Source organism: Dromiciops gliroides, chromosome 5, assembly GCF_019393635.1.
Source record: "Dromiciops gliroides isolate mDroGli1 chromosome 5, mDroGli1.pri, whole genome shotgun sequence".
Lineage (NCBI taxonomy): Eukaryota > Metazoa > Chordata > Mammalia > Microbiotheria > Microbiotheriidae > Dromiciops > Dromiciops gliroides.
The window spans coordinates 76,654,221-76,678,739 of record NC_057865.1 but is presented as its reverse complement, the minus strand read 5'-3'; the positions used below and the strand labels follow the sequence as shown (position 1 = coordinate 76,678,739).

The 24,519-nt window shown below is 36.8% G+C and overlaps 1 pseudogene; it reads right to left on the bottom strand.

Annotated features, from left to right (window-relative positions):
* Positions 1-18,556: 18,556 nt before the first annotated feature.
* Positions 18,557-19,353, bottom strand: LOC122729254 (annotated as a pseudogene).
* Between the last annotated feature and the right edge of the window lie 5,166 nt (positions 19,354-24,519).

The window sequence follows — 24,519 nt, the reverse complement described above, 5'->3', positions numbered from 1 at the left end:
CAGATTGCTATGCCAGCATTTGACTTAGCTTTTTTTTCCTATTTGCCTTTTTGGTAACTTCAGTCCTTTTTAAAGTTGTTTGGTGAGAAATCGAGTTGCAAAGTAAGTCTGAGTCTGTAGGCTAGTGAGCTGTAAACATGATTTGAATGTCTAAATTGTTTCTTAACCACATAAGGTAGAGACTGTGAGTGGGGAGATAATGTTATCATTGCAATTTCATATTTTAAGCTCTTCTGAAATGTATGCATTCCCACCACTGCTACCTATCAAGCCAGTGGTAGAAATGGAAATGATGGACTACTGACTTGATTGCTGTTAACATATTTATATACTGTTAAGTGATTTGCATACTGATAGAACCAGAAAGGCCTTGAAGTTACATTACTCTCTGTCCTTTACCAACTCCTCATTTCCACCATCAGCTCTACTACATTTCCAACTTTGGCCAATGCTGTTGAATGATGTATGACTTCCATTTCCAGTTTATTTTTAAATGAGTTTCTAGGAAGCAAATAAACATTTGTCTTTTCTCTGAAATGGGGACAGTGGGTATCACACATTTCCCTAATAGGGACATTATTAAGGTGTATAAGTATAGAGAATCTTTGAAGATCTTTAAATGATAGAAGCTTTATTTGCCACCCTTCTTTCTACCTCATCACCAATAAATTCAATTGTATATGGTTCAAAAGAAAGGAAACATCTTGAACACTGAATAGAGAAATATAAATTCATCTCAAATGTCAGTCAGAATTTATTGCCAGGTAGTTCCTCATACAGTGACATCTGACTCCTTGACCTGGCACATCTGTTTATACCTTGCATAGGTTCTCACACTTCTGTTGGACATTTCCAAATGATCCCAAAATGTCCCTGTTACAGACTCGAATATGATTTTTTAAAACAGCAAGCCAGTGAAGCCAGATACCTTGAGAAATACTGTTTATTCCTGTAAAGAATACTGCCACATCTCCTAGATGATCTCAGCACATTGCCTCAAGCTGATGAGCCAACCCTACTAGAAATGAATGCCTACCTGCTCTGTAATCCTCAGAAGGATTTTCAGATATGCTGGTTCTTTCATTTGGGTTTCTATCACTTGTGCATTCTGAAGTGACTTCCTTATTTATACCTCTGCACTCTTGTTTTGTGTTTCCCTTGTATTACTTTGACAACTATGGTCTCTCTGGAAACTTGCAGCAGTGGACTAAAAAGTAATCTTGTGGGTGTGATGTTATCACTATCACAATTATACCTCGTACTTCTATAACGCCTTTCATCTGAGTATCTCCATTTTCTTTGGAAGTAAGTATTCACTCAGCAAATCACCAAAGTCACAGCCCAACAGAGGAGTGTGTAAATATTATTTCTCCTTTCAGCAGATTGGAAAAGAAGCACAGGGAGGTTGGGTGATTTTTCTGACATCAAATAATTCAAAACTGAGCCTAGAACTGGGACAAAAACATCTTTAGTTTTCCACCACTTCAATGAATTATATTTTCAACTCTGTGGATCAATTGGGGAGGCTCAAGAATTATCTTCTAAGCAGCATTCCATCTGCTCCAAACAACTCAAAGAACAACAGATTACACCGTCCTAATTAGGTACGGGTGAGGCTAGAAATTACATTGTAATTTTTCTCGGGGTTTGGCAAAGCTGAGAAGACAGAAACGCAGGTCCATTTATTTATAAACTTAAACCCCATGATTTTTATTATCAGCTTTGTTTTGTTACTATTTAATCCAAGTTGTAAAAATTCAGATAATAACATACTAGCCTACATTCCTAGGGGTACTTAGGTGGAACAGTGGAATGCCAGGGCCTGGAGTTGAGAAGACTCCTCTTCCTGAGTTCAAATCTGACCTCATGGGGCAGCTAGGTGGCGCAGTGGATAGAGCACCGGCCCTGAAGTCAGGAGGACCTGAGTTCAAATCTGGCCTCAGATACTTAACACTTACTAGCTGTGTGACCCTGGGCAAGTCACTTAACCCCAATTGCCTCACTAAAAATAAAAAAATAAAAAATCTGACCTCAGGAACTTACTAGGTATGTGCAAGTCATTTCAGTTTCTTCACCTATAAAACGAGCTGGAGACGGAAATGGCAAACCAATTCCATATCCTTGTCAAGAAAAATCCCACACGGGGTCATGAAGAGTTGGACACAACTGAAACAACTCAACAACAAGTACACTGTAAACTTGCTATAATAGGAAAATGGATAGAGCTGAAAGGTCTCTCATCCAATTCAACCCTCTCATTTTATAAATGAGAAAACAAAGGCTTAATAACGTCAAACGACTTGCCCAAGTTCATTCAGATAATAACATCAGAGGTAGAATTTGAATTCAGGTTCTCTTACTATAGAGGCAAACCTCTTTGTACTGTATATACTTCTTCAGGGCCAATTCCTCTAATTAGGTAAGAGTGGAGATAGTGCTATTATAAGACTGTTTATAGGATCATCCCTGATTTCATTGTTATAGTACAGAGTTTGGTTTTTGACTTTTTATGTCATGGAAACCTTTGGTAATCTGGTGAATCTTAATGACCACTTCCCAGAATGATATTTTAAATGCATAAAACAAAACACATATTATTGCAAAAGGAAAAAAAAATTAGCAAAAATAAATAATTTTTCCCCATCCAAGTTCATGAACCCCCTAAAAGGTATCCATAGATGTGAGGTTAATAACCCTCTACTATAGTAGAACATGTGCCTTACAAACATATTTGATGTACATGCTTCACATTCTTAATGGTATATAGAATACTTTGTATTGATCTGTGCCCAAAGCAAGATGGAATTTGATTGGCTAGGTAGCCAATTCAAGACAGGAAAGTCTTCCAATCTGATCTTTTAAAAGTCCTTCTCCCTATTTTAATAATAGCTTCTATGCTTATCTCTGTTCAATATTCAATAAGGCCTGTCTAGTTAATATAAAGCATTCCTATTACTTAAGTTTTCTGGTAAGATATTGGCAATAAACCTCTTGAAAAATACCTGGCAGCTGGGGAAATGATATACCAGTGCATTACAAGCAAAGAATGTAACCCCATAGGCACATTTGGAATTACTTCTGAGAAGTACGAGCTCTCTCTTCTGTTTGCACTTGGTTGTGATGTTGAGAGACACTCGTGTTCAAAACGTGTCTTGTATTTTTATTCTGGGCCATGATTTATTTTTTTCCCTTCCGGGTTGAACGGGATTCTGAGTGTACTTATCACACAGCAATAAATTAGCTTGAGATCTTGGAGCTCTTTAGACAGAAGGCATAGAAACATTGTGGAGGACTCTGATTAGAACTAAGTCCTTTCAGGGACATTCTTTTTTCCCCTCTGCTAAAGGACTCAAGAATGAATTTCACCATAATGCAGCAGAGAAGAGACCATGCCGAAGTGGGTCTAAGGGTAGTGCTTATAAAAGAAAGAGGCATTGACAGGGATGCCATTCCTAATTTATATTGTCACCCCTCTGTGCAATTACACTAGAACACCTAAGCCACTGCTAAATGAGGTATGGGGGGAGGGGTCATATGTGAGGGAGGGGGTTTACAGCAGATCAGCAGAAAGTAATTGATCACAGGTGTTTGTATAATTGGGCAACATTAGGAAATTTCTCAGCATTCAGTGGCTGTCCAACTTAACCTGCCACCTGTGAAAGGAGGGAGACCTCTTCCTTGAAACAAAAATGTGTGTGAATATTGACCTGTTTATGACCTGCTAAAGGTTTTATTGTCCTGTCCACTGCCTGAAGCCTGTTTATCCAGGTGTGAGGCTTTGTTTTGAGTGTGCTTCTCATTAGGATTGTATTTAAGCTAAAACCACTATAGAGAAAATAAATGAATGAATGCATGAATGAAGGAGGTAATAGATGAATGAATAAATAAGCAAATAACTGAACAAATAAGTGAATGAATGGATAGATAAAATATCCTGCATGTAACCAAGTTCAGTGGCAGCCTACAGAGCAGTTAGTTATCAGTGTGAAAATAGGACTCCCCAAAAAGGAAAGGTAGCAATGACAGGCTTTGTATAGTTGTTCAGGATTTTGTGGTCTCCATAGTAACCGTGGGGTTTTCCCAGGTGTTTTCTGCCTCTGTACTATCAGATTGGATTTGTGAGATTGGATAGAAGATTAGGGGTTTAAGGATCACCCTTTTTTTTAACCTTGATGAAACTCATTCTAATTCAGGCTAAAGTCAGGTATTGTTCTCCCTTTCAGACTTGGAAACAGTTTCATAGAGGTAGCCAAGTAGTTGGGTTGACCCATTTGGTCTTGAAGGGCTGATAAAAATTTGTCTTTAGTCCTGCAAGTCATTACCAGCAGCAGCTGAGGCACAGTGTAGAATGGGTGAGTGTGTGGCCTACAACAATGAGGTGTCACTGGCTGGGAGGAGGGGTGTATCTGCTTTCATACACATACCAGAACCTCCCCCTTCTCCACACCTCCCACCCCTACACCAGTACATAGTCTCTATAAAACCAAAAGGCTGTAGGTCAATGCTCAGCTCAAGTATAACTATGAAAGAGATGACACCTGAGTTGGGCCTTGAAGGAAAGACAGATTAGACAGATTCCAATAAGCAGAAACACAGAAGTATCATTATGGCCTATGTAAATTCATGAAGGCAAGAGAGAGTAAGAAGAGATGGAGAGCAAGCTGATAGTCCAGTTAGGCTAATGTCATATGAAATAAAGTTGGAAAGGTACGTTGTGGAGGACCTTAAATGTTAGTTTATTCCATGGCCTAGGGTCCTCAAAGGCTCTGGGCTAACAAGGACCAAATGCAGTCTTGTAAGTAACCCCCCAAAGAGTACTTTTTTCTCAAGCTCATTGCCTCTACGTTGAATTTACTCTGAAAAAAAAATCTCCAAATATAGTTTGTGTATAGATTTTCTACCTTTATGGGCAAATCTCACATTCCCAAGCAAACATTCAGGATAACAAATACACCCCAAGTATAGGATAGCTGTTATTTCACCCCACAGAAAATATAGAAGACAGGACCCAAAGAAGTGCATAAATAGGCATTGAGTAAAATAATGGAGGGAAACGAATTAAGTACTTGCTATGTTCTAAGAACTGTACAAAATGTAAAGATACAAATTTTAAAATGGAGACAATTGTTGCTCTCAAGGATTTCATATTGTAATTGGGGGACAATATATTAAAAAAAGTTCAGTTGCTATATTGATAGACCTGGAAATCCCAAGGGTAAAGCCAAGAACTTGACATGCAGGAATTCTTGGGCAACTTCAGCAAGTATAGCGCTTGTACTATACTGGTAGAATGCATACAAATAAAGAAGGTAATTTTAAGGGGGGAAAAACAATAACAAGGGGTAGAGTGTCCAGGAAAGGCTTTGTGGAGGAAGTGGCACCTTAGTATTAAAGAAAGAAGGATTCAGGAAGTAGAGATTAAAATGGAATGTATTCCAGGCATAAGGAATATTTTGCACAAATGCGTGGAGGTTATGATATGTCACATTTGAGGAAGAACAAATAGTCTAGAATGACTATAAATAGAGTTTGCAAAGGGGAATAAAGTAAAATGGAATTGGAAATTTGGCTTGGAACCAGATTGTAAAGAGGATAGAGTTTGAATTTTATCCGAGAGTCAATCGGAATCAATGTCAGGGTTTTGAGCAAGGAAATGAGATAGTCCCACCTATGTTTTAGTTTTGATGATCTTGGCAATCACATGGAGAACACATTGGAAAAGGGGGTGATTGGAAGTTGGGAAACTAATTAGGAGGCTAGGATAACAGTGTAGTTGAAAAGTACAGGGATTGGAATTCCAGTAGTGGCCAATTAAATGGAGAGGAGAGCCTGGATTGGAGAGATATTATAAAGGTAGAATTAGACCTGACAAGTAATAGGATATGAATTTTAGGTAAAAGGTCAATAAGGACTTCAAGATTTTGAGCTTGGTCAACTATGATGAAAATGGTGCCATCAAGACAATTAAAGAAGATAAGAGAAGAGGCTGGTTTGAATCCAAATATGATGAGTTTATATTTGGATGTGTTGAATTTAAGGCACTGTTGTAGATGCATAGCACAGAGTTGGAAATGAATAATTGTACATGTTTAAATATACACACATACATACATGCCAACTGCATAGGAAGGAAATAAGCATTTAAGTGCCTACTATGCACTGTGCTAAGCATAGTATATGTACCTGGTATATAGCAGTAATAAAAAATGTTACCTCATTTGATCCTTATAACAACCTTAGGAAGTAGTTGCTATTGCTATTCTAATTTTATAGTTGAGAAAACAGTCAGTTTGGGTGAATTGCCAAGGATCACACAGGTAGTAAGTATCTGAGATTGAATTTTGAAATTAGGTTTCTCTGACTCTGGGCACTGTCCACTGTGCTGCCCAGCTGCCTTTGCATAGACTGAAGCCTTAATTGTTCATGAGATTGCTAAGAGAGGAAATATAGAAAAAGAGAAAGATATAAAGATAGATACATGGTTAAGAGACTACCTAAATTAGGCAACCAAAGGAGGAGGACTAAATATATTGTGATTATAAAGAATGAGACTGATCTCAAGAAGTCACACATTAAGATTATAGAATTTTAGCACTGAAAAGGACCTTAAAGTTTATATCATCCAAAATACTCATTTTATAGATTAAAAAACTGGCTGAGAGCTTTGAAGACTTGCCAAAAATCACACACCTCATCAGTTGCAGCGTATTTACTTTTGTTTATATTTTAAGATTAAAAAATATTGAAAGAAGACAATATAACCAAAAAGTGGTTGAAACCTAGAATGAACTAGGGCTTCTGAAACATACTTGGAATACAATCAAGGCATAAAGCAAAACAAGTACATGAGAGAATCACTCAATGCCTAGCATAGTACCTAGCATATAGTAGGAGCTTCGTAAATGTTTATTGAATTAGAATGATTTAAGATGATATGTTAATAGATGACAGAGTAAAACAAGGTTATTCTTCTCTTGCTTCTTTTTTTTTTCTGCACAAAGAGACAGGAAATTCAAACTGGAAGAGGAACAAATTTAGGTAACAGAGTTGAAGCCCCAGTATAGAAATAGTAAAAGAGGACTTGCCTGGATTAAGTTAGTTCAGATCTCCAGTCTAGATGAATTACACCTTAACCTTGGAATTATATAATTTTTAGAGCTGAAAATACCTTAGAAATGACCCGGTTCAATATCCTCATCTTTCAAATGATGAAGGTAAGTACAAGATGAAGTGATTTAATCTAAGGTCACACAACTATAGGAAAAACCTACAGATGTGACTGAGTTTCAGTCTTTGAGAATAACTCATATAGGACAGCTAGGTGGCACAGTGGATAAAACACCAGCCCTGGATTCAGGAGGACCTGAGTTCAAATCCGGCCCGATACTTGACACTTACTAACTGTGTGACCCTGGGCAAATCACTTAACCCTTATTGCCTACAAAAAATGAAAACTCATATTTTTATATCACCTTATAGCTTGCAAAGGACTCCCCCCACCCCCTCCCCGCACGCTGTATCCCGTAAGGCTAGTGTCCTGACTCACTTTGATCCAGCATGGAAGAAGGAAAGCTGAGTGTTTCAGAAGAAGTATTTGGCCATAGGGGCATCTAGGTGGCACAGTGGATAAAGTACCAGCCCTGAATTCAGGAGGACCTGAGTTCAAATCTGGCCTCAGACACTTGACACTTATTAGCTGTGTGACCCTGGGCAAGTCACTTAACCTTCATTGCCCTGCAAAAAAAATAAGTATTTTGCCTTGAGTCTTCTAGTGAAAAGTGATGCCCTGATCACTAACCACTTAAACGAGTGTCATAATCTCTGATAGTGAAATTGATGGAGATATGTCTGTGAAACAAAACCATATGACATAGTGGTTTCTAGTCACGGCACCATCTTGTTCCTGCCTTTCTCTGAATATGCTACAGGTTGTTAATATCTTTTCTAAATGTTCTCATAACATAGAACAATGCTTTGCACTTAATAAGTTTTTCATCAATTAATTAAATAATCAATTTATTTGTTTATTTATAAATGAGCTCTTCAAGATAGGGTTTAACTAGAGCAGAGTATAGTGGTATTAGTATCTTTCTCCTTGTGAACACTATGTATCAACTGTAACTGCCCAAGATAAAATCGAATTTGGGGGCTGCCATGTCACACTGTTGACTCATAACAACCTTGCAATTTTTTAGTTCTTTTCACAAAACCTACTCCAATCTCTACTTGTACAGTTGATTTTTGGAACTCAGTTGTAGGACTTTATATGTATATCTATTCAATTTTATCACATATTTAGTATATAATTTTAATTCATCTAGTTATTTTTGAGTTCTAATTTTGTCATCTGATATGTTAGCTGTCCCAACTAGCATCTACAGATTTGGTAGCTCTGCAATTTATGTCAGTATTCAAGTTATTTATCCCCATGTTGAACAAGATGGGGATAATTCCCTATTAGTGATGCTCTAAGTTGGTGTGATCTGCTCCCCCATCTAAGTTCTGACAGTAATCCTGTCACAAAAGAAGAGATTCTTTAGGTATGCATGACTTGCTGAACCATCCTATAGTACCAATGACTTGATAAAGCCATTCTCTTGGTTTTGAAGCCTGTACTCTTAGTGGTCACTGATTGTTTCTAAGTCCTCACAGATGATCTGTCAGTACATTCTAAAACTTTGCCAGGAATTAGAGTCAAGCTCACTGACCATTGGTAGGAATAACCTATCCTTTTTACATTTTTAAAACCGGACCACATTTGCCTTTTTAATTATATAGCCAGTCTCCTGTTTCTCCATAATATTTAAGGGTAACCTAGGTGGGTACAATGGATAGAGTACTAGTCCAGGAATCAGGAAGACATGAGATCAAAACATGACCTCAAACACTTACTAGATATATAATCCAGAACAAATTATTTAACATTGTTTGTCTCAGTTTCCTCATCTATAAAATGTAGATAATAATAGCGACTATCTCCCAGGGGGGTTATGAGGATAAAAATGAGGTAATATTTGTGAAGCATTCTGTAAACCTTAAAGTGCTGTACAAATGCTAGCTATTTTATTATTAACAATAATAAATATCTTTTAATAATCTTTGAGGACCTTGGAATATATTGTGACCTAAATTCATTGAGGTACTCTTTTACTATATCTTCATGAATCCTAGGTTTTTTCCCTATCTAGAAACCAATTAAGAGTAGGGTCTGAAGGTTGAGGCAGCAGCCTGTCCATTAGCAAGTTATAGGTTATAAACCAATTAGCAGTCAGGGCCTGAAGGGCTGAGGCAGTGGTCCATAAAATAGTTATAGGTCATAACCTTGGAAGGTGAGCTTATTGAGATTCAGAGCAGAATGACCAATGTATATTTGTTTCCTTACTCCAAGGTTCAATTGTCTTTTGAGTTAGGGAGCACATATATGTGGTCTTCTATTGCTCATGCAACATAATTCAACTTATTTGTGCAGCCAGACAATAATAGTAGTGTAGGTAATGTTAACTTCATTTTTTTAAACAAGGAAACTGAGACTCAGAGAAATTAATTGGCTAACTTACTATTAAATGGCTAGATAACATTGAGAGGTCCTGGTAATAAGCAAATACCATTCCAATTTTCAAAGGGGGGTAAAAAGTCAGACTTTGGAAACAAAACATTAATGATCTTGACATTAATTTATGCCAAAACTTTTGCATAAATTATTATGCAAATGGATAGTGAGCATCTAGAAAATGATAAACATTAGGAGCCATTATCATTTCACTAAGAGCTCAACATTCCAAACTAACTTCATTTCCTTTTTTGATACCGTTACCAAAATGGCGGATCAAAGCAATGCCATAGGCAAAGTGTATCTTGATGCAAACAATGTATTTGCCAAAGTCTCTCATGATGATGTAGATAAGATGGAGAAGTTTGAGTTGGATAGATACTTAAGTATTTTCATAGATATTTAGCAGAACAAATAGAAAGTGTTGATTAATATTAGCCTGGAGGGAGGTCTCCAGTTATATGATACTATACCATGACGTGCTCTAGGTCACCCAGGACTAAATGGCAGAGATATGATTTGAGTCTAGGTCCTCTGAGTAAAAAATTCCATTTTTATTCCTGCCCATACCATGTAAAAACAAACAAACAGAACTCAAACAAAGAAATTAAAACAACTGCAACAACAACAAAACTCCCCTCCAAAATCTGAAGTCCTATTCTGTCCAGCATGTTTTAAACAGCTTGAATAACGACATGGAGTAAACAGTCATTAAATGTGTAGATAGCACAAGGATGGGAAAGGATCACTAATGTGTTATATGTGAGATTGAACATCCAATAATTTCTTGATGGCTTAAGATGATAAGGTGAATTGAACATGACTACATTTAAAAGAGATGAAAGTAAAGTGTTTTGGGTAACGGTGGGGTGGGAGAAGGCGCAAAATTGGTTGGGTAATAATATAAAAAGGAACTAAAACTTTAAGTAGATGAGAAGCTCAATATGACTTGATAATACAATATGACTGATAAAAAGGCTAATGGTACCTTAAGATGAATTTGGAAAAAAATACAGCATTCAGGCAAATAGAGATAATATTCCTCTTGTACTTTGTACTAGTCAGATCAAATGGATGAATGAAAAGACACTGATAAGGGCTTACTATGTGCAAAGCACATAGTAGCTGAGGATTCAATTGATAAGAAGACAAGTAGTCCCTGTCCTCAACAAGCTTACAATTTAAAGGAGACAACACAGAAAAAGAGAGAGAAAACGGGCGGAATACCAGTCCCCAGCACTGAGCCATCTCATTCTATGGATTTGAATGAAACCAGCCAGGGTGCAGATGCAAAGTAGAGTGAACATAATAACAGTGATAACACATTTATATCATACTTTAAATAATATGCATTCACATTCATAGCTTACTCTTTAAAGCATTTTCTTCATTACAGCCCTGTGAGATAGATAATGAAAATATTACTGCCCCTCCAATGAGATTGAAGCATGTAAGTCTTGGAGAGGATGTGAATTTTCCAAGAGCATATACCTAGTAAACATTAGATTTTCTGACTCCCAATTCTACATTATCCACTATAAAACTCTGTAGTGAATTGTTGTCTTAGGAAGATCATTCCCTCAGAGGTGAATGGCTGGTGGTCAGTACCAACAGAAGAAATTGTCATACCAATGAAATTATGGATATTTTGAAGTAATAAAGCAAGCTTTTAAAAAGCTTACTCACAATAATCACTTCTCACTGGTAAATTATTCCCATCTCCATTTTTATCTTCTCTCTCCAGGATTGTGTAATGGACCACAATTCAGTCGAGTTATGAGCTCTCTGCCTTTTTAAAAAATCATCAGCCAATTAGAACTTTTCAACAAAGACTTGTCTGTCCTTAGTTGGGATAGCAATGTGGTCCTTGCAAATTCCCAGATTTTGGGAGGGTATTTTTTGTTTTGTTTCAATATGTTTGAGTTTTGTTTCTTTGCTTGTTTTTGCATGGTATAGCAGGAAGAAGAAATTGTTATTCAGAGGACATAGAATTAAAATTTTATCTCTGCCATTTAGTCCTGGGTGACCTTGAGCAAGTGACCTCACCTTTCCAGACTGTTTTTTCACCTGTAAAATGAAGGTTTTGGATTAGATGGTTTGTAAATTATTTTCCAGAATTTATAATCTGAGAGAAGACTACATATTGGGTACATAGAGAATATTCCCCTAAAGCATGCAAGGGAAGACAAGGATTATAAACTTGATCACAGAAACTTTTTTTCTGAAGAATTTGAGCATATTTTAGTCATCAATTCATCCCTCTTTCACAACCTAGGAGATAAACAATCAAAGAATGTAATCCTTAATGTGAGCAAAGAGTTAGTTCTACTACCAAGAAGTGGACCACACACTCTAACCTGATTGCAGCTGGGGATAAGTACCAGGTGGCCTGAGTCAGACTCTAATTGCATTATCATTGTCGTCAGCAGGAGCACTTATGAATCCTGGAACGCGTGAGTTCAGTTCTAGACACATAGAGTGTTTTACAGTATCACGCTTTCCACAGGGGTCTGGAGAAATGCTTTTCTTCTTCTTCCACTAAAAAAAAAAAAATCCCAATTTAACATGACTTCAGTGAGTTCTGCTTATAGCCCCTCTTGTTAAAATTATATCAACATTAGAGAGACATAGCCCATCACTAATTACTAAATAATGCCTGGCTAGTTGTTTGTTCTAGCTTGGCTTTGCACAGTGATTATAACTCTGCTAGGCTTTGTTTTATAATAACAGTATTCCTAACAATTAGGCCTAGTGGCTGGCAGTGGGTTCTTTCCCCCAAATAAAAAACAAATTTTATCAGACACTGTGTGTGTGTGTGTGTGTGTGTGTGTGTGTGTGTGTTCCATCACAAAATGAATGAGAAAGTAAGCTGTCAATGAAATCCCCACATATGGCTGTAACTCATGTGGAATTTCCAGGTGTAGGAAGTGGTAAAAAAGAGGTGAAAATTACGGTTAATTTGTATCCTTAATGTAGTCTTTGAAAATTCTGAATGGGCAATCAGATCAGGAAAGTGGTTTCTTTTCTTTTTTTGGTGTAGCTACATTTCATCAGGGAAATGGCTTTATCATGTTACCCCTATGGGGGTAAATAAAACTCTCAAAATCAGCATCCTCTGCTCTTCAGTGGTAGAGTCAAATTTTCTTTGGTTCCCAAATGAGCTCCCCACCCCCACCCCCATTCTAGAGCTGATTTGACTGTATTTTGAGCATATAGGGACAAAATTTAGGGAAATTGAATATAGAACTGGGAGAATTCATTTCAATTCAACAACCACCTGTGAAGTACTTACTATGTGTCAGGTGCTATGCTAAGTACTAGGGGAAACAGAATGAAGAAAACAGTCTGTCTTCAAGGACAATTTAAAAGAACTTTAGTGCTTTTAAAAGTCTTAGCTACTCATTTAATAGATCAGCAAACTGAGAGAGGTCGAGCAACTTGCCAAAGGCCACCAAGCTAGGGATTGAAATGCAAGGTTCTCTCTGATGACACATCTGATGTTCTTTCTGCTAGACTCTATTGAAAGAAAATGGTAAGGACAACTGTAAAATGTTTGGTTTTTTCATCCCACAACTACTCTTGATTGCTCTAATATGACTAACACTGTACATTTGAGTTCATGGCTGCTCAGTGTCTACTGAAATCCATTGAACTAAATCTTTGCTGCTTGGTAATATATTCAGCCCTTTTTCCTAGTTTCTATTTTGAGAAATTATTGGAAGGTTCCCAAAAAAGGCTCATATCCCATGTGCAAAGATGACTTCCTTCCACCAATGCCTTTTAGTTTAATTGAAATGTTGATTATGTGGGATATAGATTTACTAAGGTTAAACTATAAACCCTCCTGTTAACAAATGGTAAACTCTGAGTGGAAAGTTACATCTACCATCAGTCACAATCACTACATTAATCAATCTACAAGTATTTATTAGATGCTTGTTATTTTCCAGGTGTTGTACTAAGTGCAGGGGATACAGCCAAAAGGGATGTGGAACGTACCCTCAAAGAGCTTCCATTCTAAGGAGGAAACAGCTCTTAGAGTACAGGTTCTTAACCAAGAGGTTCATGAATAGATTTCAGAAGTTCTATGAACTTGGATGTGAAAAAAATGACATCCTTATTTTCAATATCTTCTAACTAAAATGAAGCATTTCCTTTAATCACTTTAAAACATTATTCCGAGAATGTGGTCCTTAAATCAGAGTAGCACATCATGCAAAAAAGTGTTAAGAAACCTCCAAATTCGAGGGTTTTGCTTAACTAGTGGGTTCTTTTTAAATTTTCAAAAGGAAGGTATTATAGGGTTTATTGCTTATTTATTGGGAAGTGACTGATGTAGCAACAAAAATATACTATTGAGTAAATCCAGAAAACATTCACCTTCTAAAGCTCAGAGAAGTATTAGAAAAAATGTCAGTGCTTCATTTGCCACTTGATTACCTTTGTAGCACTATCTACACACCAAAAGTGGTTTGTTTCAAGATGAATACCTTAAAAGCCTTTGCTTTAGGAATGAATCACTCTAGATAACTTTTTCACATAGTTGAGAACTTATCCCTTTAAATACTCAAACTCTTAAGATTTTCACCATCTGGAATAGAAATCTTTATTGTTATCAACAATAACAACAGCAACTTATGCTTCATACTACTTGAAGCACTACAAAGTCCTATGCATACATTATTCTATTAAAAAATCTTCCTAGAGCATGTGATATACTTCCTTATCTCCTTAGAGTATATTAAACAGAATTTAACCTTTTCTTGGTGACCCAAGGCCACAACAATTAATATCATTATGAATATGTAATCTGGTGTTGCCCAGAGGGCCCACTGAGTTGTGTTGGGCTGATTGCTCCTCTGCTAAATGGTACTGAACTGCTGGGCTTTTTGAATTTGTATGTATTCTTTCTATAGCTTTTCTATATCCTCCCTTCCTTTCTGGCTATCAATTGTCATTTCTCCCTGGCAGTGAGTCTGTCTATAGAATATTCTCTCTCACTCTCACTCTCTCATTCAATTCAAACTCTTCTCATTCCACACTGCCATTAGAGCTGTACATTATCATTGAATTGTAAGAATTTGGTATAATGATCATAAAATGTTCTTTACCATTAACATTAATTTCCAAGGGCTTTGCATTGAGATTTTATCTGTCACACAGAAATCAGTTTGCTTGAATGTAGTTCATAGTATCATACTGTAACGATTGGAATAACGCCACCTGCTGGATACTTACTGTAGAAGAGTTCTGCCCATGAAGGGAAGGTCTTTGAGGGCAAGACAAGGAGTCAGGAAGTGACGCGGGCTAGTGGGAGGAGGAAGGAAGAGACTGGTGCTCAGTCTCGCTCTCTTTCCTCTGGACTCTGGTGGAGAAGGGAGCTAGAAATGTGCTCTCCCTTTAATAGATAGGAATCTAGGCCTTTCTCTCTCTCTTTACCAAATTCTTATTCTCCTTAATAAATGCTTAAAAGTCTAACTCTTGCTAAAGCTTATAATTTATTGGCGACCACTCATTAGATATTTTAGACAGTTTAGCTAGAATTTTAGCCCTTAACAGATGGCTGACCACGAAGAGGAAAGCTGAACCTCAATTCTGATCTTTCGGTTGGGTAAGAAATTTCCCCTATCCTAACCCTTTAAATCTGAAGTACTACTGAATTGCCAGGTGTTTTCCCTTTAATTTTTTTTCGAATGGACCTTTTAAACTCCCTAATTACCCTATTTTTGATTTTAGTCTGTTTAACCAGACAAATGGGAGATAAGATCATGTTAATGCTTTGTTTTTCTGGATTTTCTATTTTTCTTTTTATTTTTGTTAAAAGAGCCAGCAACTTACTCACACAAGGAAATATCTCTCCCTCTCCCAACCATGCTTTTTCAGAGAAACCTGAAGAGATTCCCGCAGCTTTTCCCAGTTCTAACAGTAATTGTTGCTTTAATTTTGCATGCCTGGAGGCAATGACCCACCCTCTAGAAGCTTTTAATCCCCTAGCACCTGGAGGCAAAGTGGGGGAAGAGGAATCCAGGCCTGAGTTCAAAATCAAGTCTGATTCAAATTGTGCTGGTCCCTCCCCTCCTCTCCAGACCCCACCCTCTACTCCTCCCATGGCCAAGCCCATAGCTTTCCCTGCCTGGGAAGTCCAGAGATCTAATGCTCATGCGCAACTTTCTCTAACTACATTTGCAGTTTCAGGCTCAGCCCTTCCCCAGCCTGGCTGTGCTTCTGAGACAACTTTAGAAAACCCTTTAAATTCCACATATGCCTGTTTTGTTCATAATTATGCTAACCTGCTTTTGTCTTTAATTAGTAATCTTATAAAGCATTTGTATGGTGAAAAGACTGACAGACAGTATAGAGGGGTTAAAGAAGAAAAACTTAAGCTGAATAAGAATGACAACCATCAACATAGTTCAAGACTCTGCTTCTTTTGCCATGGAAGGGTATATATATTAGAGAAATGTAGAAGTAAGCAGCAAGGTATTGATATGAGTGTTGGGGATTTTAGATATCGGAATCAAAAGTGTTCTGAATTTACTCAGAGTAGTAATAGTATCAGTTCAGAGGTTACATAGGATTTCTATGCTATCACATATACATTTTGAAATTAATGGTATGGGTTTATTTTCATAGAGATTTTCATGCTTTTGAGATTGTGTTTTATATTTAGTTTTTAAAACAAGGAGAATATTTGTAAAAGCTTTTTATAGTCATGCGATCAAGTTTATATTTTGTAATACTCATTAATATTAAGTTCATGCTCATTTAGATTTCCTTAGTTTGAATTTCATTGTCTTTTATTGTTCCATGTGTATTTTTTTCTATTTATTCATCTCTAATTTTGAAACATTGCAAGATGGTTTTGATTTCATAATACAATGTTAATTCTAGGAGTATTGTGCTCCCATATTCTGAGTTGTTTGTTTTTGCTATTTTTTTTTCTCTCAACTGATTATTTGATCAAACTCTTTAAAGCATTTCCCTGGCAAGTGTAAATTGATTCTAGAAGTATTATTTTTGATAAGCATATTCAAAAAAAAAAAGAGGGGAACATTTGTAAAAGTTTTCTTTTTTCAGAAAAAAGTTTTCTTTGATATTCTGTTGTGCTTTAACTTGTATTTAAATATGTTCTGATTTTTCACAAAAGTAATTGTATACTAAGTGCAAAAAAGGGGTATTATTTGAAATTGTTGCATAATTATATATTGTGTTCTGAGTCAAGATGTATTCACATTTTTTGCAATCATTTATTATCCTCAATTTTTAAATCCATATGAGACTTGGATTATGGGAACTTATCATTTAAGACATTAATTGCCTTTATTCTGAGTTATCAGATGCCAGTTGGCCAAGATGCCATCCAATCACAAGAGGAATACATACAAGAGAACTGTCACATGAGGGGAGACATGCATGAAGTCAAGGTATGGCCGAGAGAACGGCTTTTGACAAATGTTGAGGTTGGATTCTCTTGGTTTAATATTTTATTTTATTTTTCCCCACAATATTGTACAGATGGCTGGAAGTATTCATCCCACCCATCTCACTTCTACACCTGACTTCTATGCTCCCTCCTATATGCCTGATGCCATGGACATCTCAATCCCATGCATCTGATTAAGTCTGACTCAGTTTCTTCCACTATGTTCGGTGGCATGGACATATATTCCATCCACCTATTTTAAGCCTGGCATACTGTATGGGCAGTACATATTGCTCAAGTGTGGGAATGCTCATATCCCATCATTTCTCTGTTCTTTTATGGTAACCCCCATAATTATCTCAGGTGTCATGATAAATACAGTGTTGAATTTGGCCTTGACACCTGTTACCAATTATATTAGATTTTTTAATTTCTCATAATGGCATGAGGATAATTAGGCAGATGATGCAAACAGTGATGAAACAAAGATAAAAATTATTTTTAAAAATTAATATCGCAGCAATTGTCTTCTCAATTACTCTCCATAAGGGGGGACTATAATAATAATATAATTTTAAAGAATGGTTCAATTTTTGTTTTATTGTATGTTTCACATGTTAACAACTAAGATTCTGTATTCCCTTAGACATGTTTTTGAGAACTTTCATTGTTTGATTTGATTATTGACAAAGCTATTTTAAAGTTGTGTTAAGCTCAATTTTGTAGGAAATTTCCTGGCTGATTACCAGTATCCACACATCAACCCCTGAAAAGATTTCCATTCCACGACTACACCTAGAGGACATCTGAGAAAAGACTTTCAGAGACTTTAAATGAACAGTTTTGATTTGTTTTTGTTGTTTTTTTTCTCTTTCTGTTATAATATACACCATCTGTAACATGTATTCTCTGCAGAGGCCCTCCCTTTGCAAGACCAATGTCAAAGCGTCGGTTCATGAGGACAAAAAAAAAAATCACCCCTCTGGACAAAACTTTCCTCTCTTCCTTTTCTATATTGTTGTTCACATATTATTAGTTAGCAATAGTTATTATATTCTTTTTACTGTTCCGTCAAGGAAACATTTTGTTTCTTGAGGAACAACAGGGGGGACTGTAACGATTGGAATAACGCCACCTGCTGGATACTTACTGTAGAAGAGTTCTGCCCATGAAGGGAAGGTCTTTGAGGGCAAGACGAGGAGTCAGGAAGTGACGCGGGCTAGTGGGAGGAGGAAGGAAGAGACTGGTGCTCAGTCTCGCTCTCTTTCCTCTGGACTCTGGTGGAGAAGGGAGCTAGAAATGTGCTCTCCCTTTAATAGATAGGAATCTAGGCCTTTCTCTCTCTCTTTACCAAATTCTTATTCTCCTTAATAAATGCTTAAAAGTCTAACTCTTGCTAAAGCTTATAATTTATTGGCGACCACTCATTAGATATTTTAGACAGTTTAGCTAGAATTTTAGCCCTTAACAATACGAAGACAGTTTAGAGATTATCTAGTTCAATTCCCCCATTTTATTTTATCTTATTTTATGTTTTTTTTAGCAGGCACAGTTCAGTTTATTCATTGTTTATAAAAAACATCTTATGTGGTTGCCACAGCAGCTGCCTGGGTCCTCTGGATAGACAACTGAGCGTGAGTCTTCACAAGAGGGTCAGTGAATTCCTGATAGGGAGACTTAGTAAACACAGTGTCCTTCCACAGGTCTGGAGTTAGGTAGCTGTATGTTTTGGAGATGGCATCAAAGGTAGCTTTAGCAAAGTTGCCCAGAGTGTCAGTACAACCCCCTGCAGAAGTGTAGCAGTCATCAATTCCAGCCAACATCAGGAGCTTCTTAAGCACAGGAGCTGAGACAATGCCAGTAGCTCCAGGGGGGGCGGATCATGCACACCCAAACTGACCCACAGCACCCAGTGACCTTGCAGGGCACTGTGTGAGGCTTGCCAATCTTGTTCCCCCAGTAGCCACATCTCACAGAAACAATGGACAGCTTGACCAGAATGATAGCACCTCAAATAGCTGTGACTACTTCCTTGGAGCACTTGACATCCAAGCCAATGTGGCTGTTTTAGTCACCAATGGCCACAAAAGCCTTGAACCTGGTAGGTTGTCCAGCTCTAATTTGTTTCTGAACAGGCATGATCTTCAGAACTTCATCCTTCAATGAAGACCCCTAGAAAAAAATCTATGATCTCAGATTCCTTAATAGGAAGGGAGAAAAAATAGATCTCCTCCAAAGACTTGATCTTCATGTCCTTGACTGGCTGGCCCAGCTTGGTGACAGGAACCCACTGCTTATCTTCAGCCTTTCCTCCTAGGCCTCTGAATCAGGGTCCCCCAGAGCTTCCAACTCCTCCTGCAGCACCAGCATCACTTGCCATTTGGTGTTCCTTAGAAGTAGAAACCCCCCATTTTATTTTATTAAAAATTAATATTTCTGATAGCATTTATTTTGACATCACAGTTATTTCTAGATATATTTTCCCCAGTACTCACCCCTGCCTCAATGATCCTTCTCGCTATTAAGAAAAAACAAACAACAAATCAGTTTAAGCAAAACCAATCAACACAACGGGTCTGATACTGTATGAAACATTCTATAGCCTACTTCTCTACTGAAAGGAGGGGAAGTGTTGTTCATTTCTTCTCCAGGGTTGAGACAACTTACTCAAACTTTTGCTCTTTCTAGCATTCTTTTTTTTTACCCAACTTTTATTTATGTAGATAATAAAGAATTTTATTTAAAGTTTTGAGTTCTAAATTCTATCCCTTCTTCCCTCTCTCACCTCCCCTCTACCTGAGGGGGTAAGCAATCAAATAAGGGTTATACATGTGCAATTATGTAAGACATTATTATATTAGTAATTTTGTATAAGGAAACTCAAAAAAAATGAAAGAAGTGAAAAATAGCATGCTTCAGTCTGTGTTCAACCAATATCAATTCTTTCTTTGGAGGTGGATATTATGCTTCATCATAAATCCTTTGGGATTGCCTTGGATTATTATGCCTCTGAGAATAGTTGTCATTCACAGTTCATTGAACAATATTGCTGTCACTGTGTACGACGTTCTCCTGGTTCTGCTCACTTTACTATACATCAGTTCATAAAAGTCTTTTTAAGACTTTCTGAAAACATCTTGCTTGCCATTTTTTATAGCACAATAATATTCCATCACCATCATATTCCACAGCTTGTTGAGCCATTCTCCAATTGATGGCCATCCCTTTGATTTCCAATTCTTAGCCACCACAAAAAGAGCTGCTATAAACCTTTTTTGTCCAAATAGATATTTTTCTCTTTTGGGGAATGTCTTTGGGATATAAACGTAGCAGTGGTATTGCTGGATCAAAGGGAATGCACAGTTTTATAGCCCTTTGGCATAGTTCCAAATTAGCAATCTTTTTCTACCCCTCTCATTTTATAGGTAAAGAAACTACTTACATGACATTGGAGCTCAGTGTATAGTGATGCCAGGTCATATCGACTTACTGATATCTTGTTTTTAAATTTTATTACTTTACAATTGATTCATTGGCATTGTGCAAACTCAGTGGAATATGAAAATGAGAAAATTGTTATCTCCTGGCTAAAGCAGTGGCATAGAATTCAGATGACAGTGGGACAAACTAAGAGGTAGGGTTAGGTTAACCATTTGGGTTAAATTTCTAGGTTGGTATATGGAACTCTCAGATGAGGCAAATCCTTCTACCACTGCAGGTCATTACCTTCTCTGAAATTTATAGTCATCTAACATTACCCAAAGCTCTGAGAAATTAATCATCCTGGACCATTCACCTTGTGCACTTCTGGCCTAGGTCCTCTCATCTGCCTTTTTGAAGGGGTTTACACGATATTCTAGAGTACTTTCAATTGGCCTTTTTACTTTCCCAGAGAATACATACAAAATAGGCATGAATAAATGTCAAATATTTTTAGTTCTTTTTAAAAGTAATTAACTATGAGGCTACATCCTTGTTCATTTATAGTTCAGATAATTTTTGACTATGAATACTCACTTTAACAGCAGAGGCTACAAGTCATCTTGTTCTATTTATCCCATGTGATTCTGGCTTAAATCCTCCCATGTGTCTTTTCTGAAGGAGTTACCCAGTATTCTAGAGTCCTTTCCTATCAGTCTTTTGACATTAAGGAGCCACCAGTACAATATTCATGCCTTCCAACTATTATCCCCAATTTTTGCTACATGCTTGGCACATTTCCTTTTCCAGTCCTAAAGCACCTTGATTTTATTTTTTATTCTACTTCTCATGAACAAGTCAACATGGTAATTAATATGTTGTACCCTTGTTATATCCCTCCATTGGCTTTTGGTCACTATTGATTGTTATTCTTTGAGGATAGTAGTTTTACCTGATTTTCAGACATGTAGCATCATGAAAAAATCACAAATCAACAATATAATACAGGGGGAAGAGGGGAGTCAATATAATTTTTGGAAGGGTAATAATGGATATATAGCTAGCCTTGAAGTCACTCCTACCTCTGATTAGATGTGTGACCTTGTGCAAATCCTTTAACCTCTCTTAAGCCCAGCCAATTCTCAAATACAGCAAGTTACTACATTTTGGTAATTATAACCAAAATGTAGGGAACTTTTGGTATGGAAATAGTTCCTTGATGCAAAATAGTAACTTGCTGTATCTAATCAGAGGTAGGACTGACTTCAGGGCTAGCTATATATCCATTATGGCACACTGTTCCTCACTGTAATCAGAGGAAGCATCAATAGAAATTTCTTTCAGGGTAAGTTTTACAGTAGAATAATGGAAGTGATAATCCCATTGTACTTAATTTTGGTCAGACCACATTTTAATTACTGTTTTTAATTATGGACAGCACATTTTAGGAAAGATATTGACAAACAATAATGATGATAGCTATAGTACCTTAAGGTTTGCAAAATGCTTTACAAATATCTCATTTTTTTCCTCACAACAACCCTGGGAGGTAGGTACTTATATTAATTAAAGCATTTTCAGAAGAAAGTGACCAATGGTATTTCTATATGAAGACTATAAAAGAAGTAGGAATGCTTGGCCTAGAAATGGTAAGGGTTAGAAGATAGGCACATGATAACTTTCCACAGTTACCTAAAGAGATATCATGATGATGAAATATTAGATTTATTCTATTTGGCCCCAGAGAGAAGATTTAAGCTTAGTGAATAGAAGTTACAGGGAGGCTAATTTGGTTGAGGTTAAGTTACATACTAGAAATTCAACTTGTCCAAAAATGACACAATATGGTGTGGTATGTAATGAGTTAACCATTGATAATGGTGTTCAAGATGATGCAGGACATATACTTTACAAGATATTGAAGAGAATTGTTTTGCTTGAGGTTGGGATGAATGGGGCTAAAAGACCTCTAGGATCTCTTCTCATTCTTAGGTGGCAGGATTTTGGTTCTATGACCTCTGTTCAAAAATCTGCTACTTGCTTGACAATCTATATTCTTCAACTAACCTCCTGAAGCCACATTTCTCCTCTGAACCTTGCCCAATGGTAGCATCACCCTGCTCCCATGCGTTTACAGAGCTGTTTGTAGGGAAAAGAAAATGTAAATATGAATGGAGTTGTGTGGATTTCATTTTGTATGCTAGTGACCACAGTGGTAAACAAATGTAGTAGCTAGTATACTGAGGTTTGCTAATAACTCTTTAGTTCTTCCCTTTTTATGTTTTTGCTGTGACGCATATTGTCATCATTCCTATGGCAACATAGTGTAGTGACATCAGAAATACAGGATTATGGCTCACTGCATCATAAATTCAAAGGAATAATTGGATGGTGTTTGGGAAAAAATAACAATCACTAAAAGATAGACTTATCACTCATGTCATATTTATGTACTGGATGTATCATGTCGTTTTTCCTCTTTTCTCTTTCCTGCCTAAACATTGTAGACTTTAACAAATACAAAACACATACCTCTCAAAAACCAGAATTTCTCTTTACCTTGCTGGATCGTTTAGAGAAAAAAAATAAGATCATTTCCCGTTCTTTGCCTTTTTGAGAGGGCAACATTGTGTAATAAAAGAATGAGCGGGGGCAGCCAGGTGGTGCAGTGGATAAAGCACCAGCCCTGGATTCAGGAGGACCTGAGTTCAAATCCAGCCTCAGATACTTGACACTTACTAGCTGTGTGACCTTAGGCAAGTCACTTAACCCTCATTGCCCTGCAAAAACAAAACAAAACAAAACAAAAAAGAATGAGCTCTGGATTTGTAATCTAAAGACCTAGGTTTAAAACCTGTTTTTTCTACTTAACCTGGCAATATTGCACCTGGACGCCAATTTAGTTATTTGTAAAATGAGGGGGTTGGATTAAATAACATCTGAGTTTCCTTCTAGCTTTAGTGAACTTTTAAGCTTTACCAGCCATAAAACTTCAGTAAGCTTTTTGGGGTATGCTGAATGTAATTTTCCTTTTTAATCAGCTAAAATGAATAAAACAAAGAAATAATTACTATGTATATAACTTCAAAGGTCCACACCCCCAACCTAGGAAAAGGGTCTGGTGGTAAGGTATATGTATGTGTGTGTGGTATTTTGTTATCATTTTAAATTGTTAGGACTAATTAAATTGTTAGGACCCACACTAAAATTCTTTGCTAGATTTCTTAGAGAAAACTAGCTGCAGACATAAAACTTTAGAAATCTACATTGTGATTCCAAGAAGAAACATAGTGTGAGTAAAAGACTAATTGAAAACTGCCAAAAATTCCAATGTGACCTCTATTCCTAATGTTTCCATGGAAAGAACTAGACTAGCCTGTGGAATTTAAGAAGTCTGAAATGTACATGAGCAGTTTTAACTCATCTTAAGTCATCCATGGAGTGACTATTTTTACATGTGGTACAGATATCAAGAGAGAAGGATTATTTTTCTGCTTTTAAAATAGATTTCATGGGGAAAAAACTGATATTGATTCAAGGTAGCCTTTAACCTCAAAAAAGAGATGACTGATGAGCTTATAGTACCTTCAGTTGCTATACTGTCTTACGGTTTTAGATTGTGGAGAAAGAAAACTGGATGTTAGCCTCCATATTTGCTGCAGTAGTTTTTTCTTTAATCATTGCCATTTAAGTGAGATTACATATTTGTTTTATAGAAGGAATGTTTTCATCAGTGATTAATTAAATTTGATTTAACAGTCTCATTGGCCCAGGACTTATGCCCATTGAGCAATATACTAAAAAATATGATGGCATAACTATACTTATAGTGAGCTGAAAATAAAACTGGACTTGAATGATTAAAAAAAATATTAAGAGTGCTCACTTTGTGTCAGTCACTAGGCTAAGAGCTAGGGATACAACTAAAAAAAAATGAGACAGCAAATGTCCTCAGAGAGCTTATATTCTAATAGGAGACAGCACCTATATGGGAGTCATGGCCATGAAAGGATGTTTTAGCCTGGGAAGTTACAGGGTAAATGGAGCCATAGGTCAATTGGTTGATCATTTCTAAGAATGGTAGGGTTGGTTTTATTACTATTCCCACAGCAAAGGAGTGTGGTAG